The sequence below is a fragment of the Hevea brasiliensis genome, chromosome 17 (genome assembly GCF_030052815.1).
Source record: "Hevea brasiliensis isolate MT/VB/25A 57/8 chromosome 17, ASM3005281v1, whole genome shotgun sequence".
Taxonomy (NCBI): domain Eukaryota; kingdom Viridiplantae; phylum Streptophyta; class Magnoliopsida; order Malpighiales; family Euphorbiaceae; genus Hevea; species Hevea brasiliensis.
The window spans coordinates 23,769,529-23,774,851 of NC_079509.1; positions in this window are offsets into that span (position 1 = coordinate 23,769,529).

Consider the following 5,323-nt stretch of genomic DNA (forward strand, 5'->3'; position numbering starts at 1 on the left):
TAGCCAATTTTACATTTGTACTTCTCCCAATTGATTGTTATATACCCTTCTTCTTCTTTTTTTTTTTTTTTTTTTTTTTTTTTTTTTTTTTTTGCATATCTATCGCTTAAATAAATTATTCTCAAGAAGGGTAGGTAAGTGTTTAGGTTTATGACTAGGTAAATTATAGGTGCCAAGGAAATAAGGGGTATAAATGAAGGCTCAAATTGGTTTCAAAGGGAAATTTTTAAAGTGAGGTTGGTTAAGGCTAAAAATGCGGGTTTAAAATTCAAAGAATGCCTTAATCATCTCTCTTTTCAAGTGAATACTAAGATTTCGCCTCGAAAGGTCTAGAACGCTTGTTCTAGGATTGGTGAGACACAATTAGTTATTTCTTACTCTAGAGTTTTCTCTAAGCACTCAAAACTCAATGTAATTAATTGGGTAGCCCTTGGCTACGAAGATATAAACCTAGATATGAATCTTATAGCCTTATACTAATTCAGAACTTTCAATCCATCAAACCCATCTAGAGGTAAGCTCAATTGCTTTTCAAAATGATTCTCAATCTTCTAATAATTAGGTAAAAATTTATTTATTTATATTTTTTTTATGTATGCATGATTCCTAAAATGAATGCAAAAATTAAATAAAAATAAAAATAAAAAAATGAAATAAAAACTATACATAATCTATATGATATCTATATGCAAGTGTATATATTTACATGGTGTAGGTGTATGGTGTATGTGAACTAAGTAACTAAGTATAAATGAAATGCAATGAAATGCAATTTAAGTAATGTAAATAAAAAGGATTAAAAATTTTTGCAAAAATTTTTCCCTCCCCTAAACTCAACTGAGACAATGTCCTTATTGGCTTAAATGAATGCAAATATGGACAAACAGTAAATAAACTAATCAGCTCATACAATATGTACAATTGGGAATTAAAGCTAAATAAGAACAATTAATTTAAAATTAAGCTCAAAATAATATGAACAATGTAGCTCGAAGAAAATAGGTGAAAAAGTATCCCAATTATATCAAATTAAATAGAAGTAAGTGAGGTGAAAAAGGAAAAAGTGAATTAGAAAATTTTAGAGTTCAGGTTTTTAGGTGAACATGTGCACTGATTGAGTAGCATGAGGCATGTTGAAGTAAAGGTAAATTGGCATGCCCTGTGCTGAATGCTGATCAACTGACACTGGGTACCAATATGGGGCATGTCATGCCCCCTGAAAATTTCGGTGGGTTTCAAAAATTTTGCAGTTTTAAGCAATTCAAATAGCTCACATGTAACACCCTCCCGGTAGCAACTCCATACATTCTACTGTTCCGGTGACCGGTGTCGGTCCGGACAGCTAGAACGTCCGGAAAAATATTTAAACTAAAGTGAGGGACCATAATTAACTCAAATATTAATAAGAAAAATTTAGGAAAAATTTTAGAAATAAAATACAACCAAGTCAAATGAGTCGGTGCCCAAGCGATGGGTAACCAGAGGTAAGTTGCGGTTCTCGCAACTAGGAGCCCTAGACCCGGGAAAAAAATTCATAAAATAATTTTTGGGACTCCAGAGAAGGGTCATTGAGGTTCCTATGGCATTAGAATGCCAAGAAAATATTTAGAAAAATTTTTCAATCGGTACAGAAAATTTTGACCCGTTAAGCCAAACGGAGGGCATTTTGGTCATTTCGCCTTCAAAGATTATTTTTGGCCGACTTGTCCAGTTGAGTAAATAATTATTATGACATAAAATATGAATTAATGTTGATGGAAAATTAATTTGAAGTTAGTAGAAAAGAAAAAAAAAAGAAAATACAATAAAATGCCAAATATGACATTATTATGATGTCATTTAAAAGTTTCCACCAATTATAATCAAACAACCATTTCATTAACTAAGAAAAAGAGATAATTGAGACAAAAGAAATTAAAAATGCCATCAGCCATCCTCCTCCCCAAACCAGCCGAAACCTATATCCTTGCCCAAACCTCCATTAACACCTCATTCAAGCTTAAAAATCTCTCAAACCTCACCCTAAAACCCTAAGTCACCTTCACTAAAACTTATCCACATACTCTTGGGAAGTGTTTGGCAGCCTAGAAAAGGAAAGAAAGTGAAGATTAAACTTGGAAAATTCTGCCCTACAAGAGGTTAGTGCCTATTTATACCTAAATCCCTTTTATTCCATGTTAAGGACTTAAAGTGAGCAAGAATTTGTAAATTAAATGAAAAGAATTCATGTGTATGTATACCATGAATTTCGGCAGCCCTAAGGAAGGAATGAGTTTGATTGTTTTAATGGACTTAGAGTGAATTAGAGATTATGTTTAAAGTGTTTACATATATATATACAAAGAATGAAAGAGTTAACTAAGGAAATTTGTGAAAACCTTGAATTTGAGCTAGGGTTTGGGAGTGAAATTTGGACTTGGCTTATGAAATTGTTAAAGAACATTCTAATGGTCAATTAGTGACCATTTGAGGTAAGTTGACCATAATTTGAAGTGTATTAGAGTGTTACAAAGTGTTTTGGTAGGCTGCCTAGTGACGGCAGCAGGGAGGCTGTGAGTCCAGCCTGTTTGGACTGCCATATCTTTGGCTGTGTAGGTTTAATTGGTGTTTGGCCAATTGGACATGAAACTAGACTTATAATGGCACAATTTTTCTGAAGAAACCATGCCCAAAAGACCAAAGTAAGTGGACCAAAAGTTGGCCCCAATCCGGATACCCTGCAAGCAAATTCTGCAGAATGACCAAATGAACAGTAGGCCATAACTCACTGTAGAATGGTCCATTTTACCTGAAATGTTTACACCAACAAGATAAGATATAGACAAACAACTTTCATGAAGAAACCTACCCCAAATTATGACCAGAACCTATCCAACAAGGCAGTGGCAATCACTGTTCATGGTACTGTAGATTTGGTAAATTCTGCAGATTTGAAATCCGGCCAGCTATGGTTTTTAGACCATATCTGGAGCTACAAAACTCCAAATGGAGTGATTCAAAAAAAGAAATTCAACTAGACAAAATAAGGAACAACTTTCATGTTTACCATTTCCTCAAATTCTCAATGTAACAGTCCCAAATGGAACAGTAAAGTTATGGTACCAAATCTGAAATTTCTGCCCCCTTAGTGCTAAGCTTGGAAATGGTATTTGTGATTAATTCCAACAAGTTTTAAATGCAAAATGTGGTACCTTGGGAGTGTTAAAACCAATGTGCCTATTTTCTATACAGAAGTCAACATTTTTGTTGACCAATGAGGTGAATAGTGACACCAAAACTTGAAATTCAAAAATTGAAGAATTCAAAAGTATCAAATGCCCTAGTATACCTAACAAGATTGGTTTGGATAGTTTGGCATGCCAATAGGGTTCAGTTAGCGATCGCACATGGTATTATGCCATTCTGTGATTTTATGGCTTTTAGCCATTTTGACATTGTGTTGAGACTTGGCCTCGTGCCTAATATTATTTACAGCTTGTTAGCTGCTCACATTACACCGGAGATACATATGTGACCGATGGTGTGACGGCCCGAGGTACTAGATACCCAAAGTGCGCCATCCGTTATCCATCCGATGCCCAAAGATAGGTTACTTGGGCAACCAAAAGAATGAAAGTGAATAAAGTTAATGAAATAAATGATTGTAACAAGTACAAAACAAGTAAAACATCGATACATTCAATACATATTTATTTTTGTTATTTCCTTTTATTTTATTATTGCACCACTAAGCATTATTGCTTAGCGCGTTGCTTTTGCCACGCGTAGGTTCTGGAGATACTGATCGTGAGCCCAGTAGACCGCAGACTGGGTGAGTCCATCCTGCAGCTCTGCATAGTGTCCATGTCACCTCACCCTCCACAGTGCATTGGTAGGACACTAGGTTTCATTTTGGTATTTTGTAACTAATTTTTATTTTCTCATATGTATTTGGATCTATGTAATGTATTTTGATGTTCATGTAAATAATGAAAATTGTGTTGGTGAATGGAAAATGTGAATATCTATCTGTGAATGGTACTTGATTATCACATGAGATGAATGATTGAGAAATGAAATTGAAAAATGTTGAGATTTTGATAAATGGAGTTGGGTTTGTTTGGAAATGATTTTGGAAGTGTTTTTCCCAGGTTCCGAAGAACTGTTTTCTCCATTTTTAGCCGGTACTCTGCCGGATTTCCTTTAAAATTTTCGGAACCTCAAATAAATAATAATTTCAATAAATGGCTTAAAATAAATTATATTTCATAAATTATATTCAAAACTATGACAAAAATTGATTAAGGTAAAATAGAGTGTGCCGATACACCATGTGACATTGCTTACTCGGATATACTGTACACGGGTAAGGGGTGTCACATCACATGATAGCATAACCTTTAGTATGAGGCATGTCATACTCAATGCTATCAGACCTAATATAAAACTCAAGATTTCACTCTAAAAACCCAAAATTCTAAAAATACTCTACCAAAGAACAATTAAATTAGTATGAATTATTTTCCAAAACACTTCAAAATATATCTCAACCATAGTTCACACCTCAAAACACAAAAGTTTAACTCAATATCATGTATTGTCAACCCATATACTCATACCATCAAAGCATATTCAATATATCCAATAAAAGTCAAGAAAGTATTGTTCTCATGATATGCAGTAAACTCAATCTTTAATGCATGCTTGATACTCAAAATAACAAAAATCAATACCTTGACACTTTATATTAAATTTCCACCAAATTAACACTTCAAAACGCATATATCAACCAAACTTCCTCATTTCATCAAAGTATATTCAACCTAATAGCAATTTGGCATTAAAAAAAAAATATTGTTCACAATGAGATAAAAGTGCAGAATACTTCCCTAAACAACAGTTACCCTTCCTTCTTGTAGCATATTACTAACTCCAAATTATAGCAATCATCCCTTTAAGATGAACAAATTTAAAATAAGCTGAATTGGCCAAACTAACACATATAAATATAGCTAAAATACTAAAATAAGCCAAGATTAAATGCAAACATGTTAAGCATCATTGCACAATCCTAGAGCAAAATTTAATCCTTATCATCAATTTCTCTCAACTAAATTTTCTGATTTCATTCTAGCTCAAGCAACACATCATCAAGGTAAAAAAATTTACTGTTTACCAACAAATTAAAGAAACACAGAAAACTTCCCCTAAATCAGCAACATGGTTTTCTTTACAGCAATTTCCAAAACATCCAATCTTTGCATTTTGCCTACAAACCAAAAATTGGACAAATATAAAAATTTGAGTTAGAAGGGATGAAATAAGAAAAAGAAAATTAACAAAC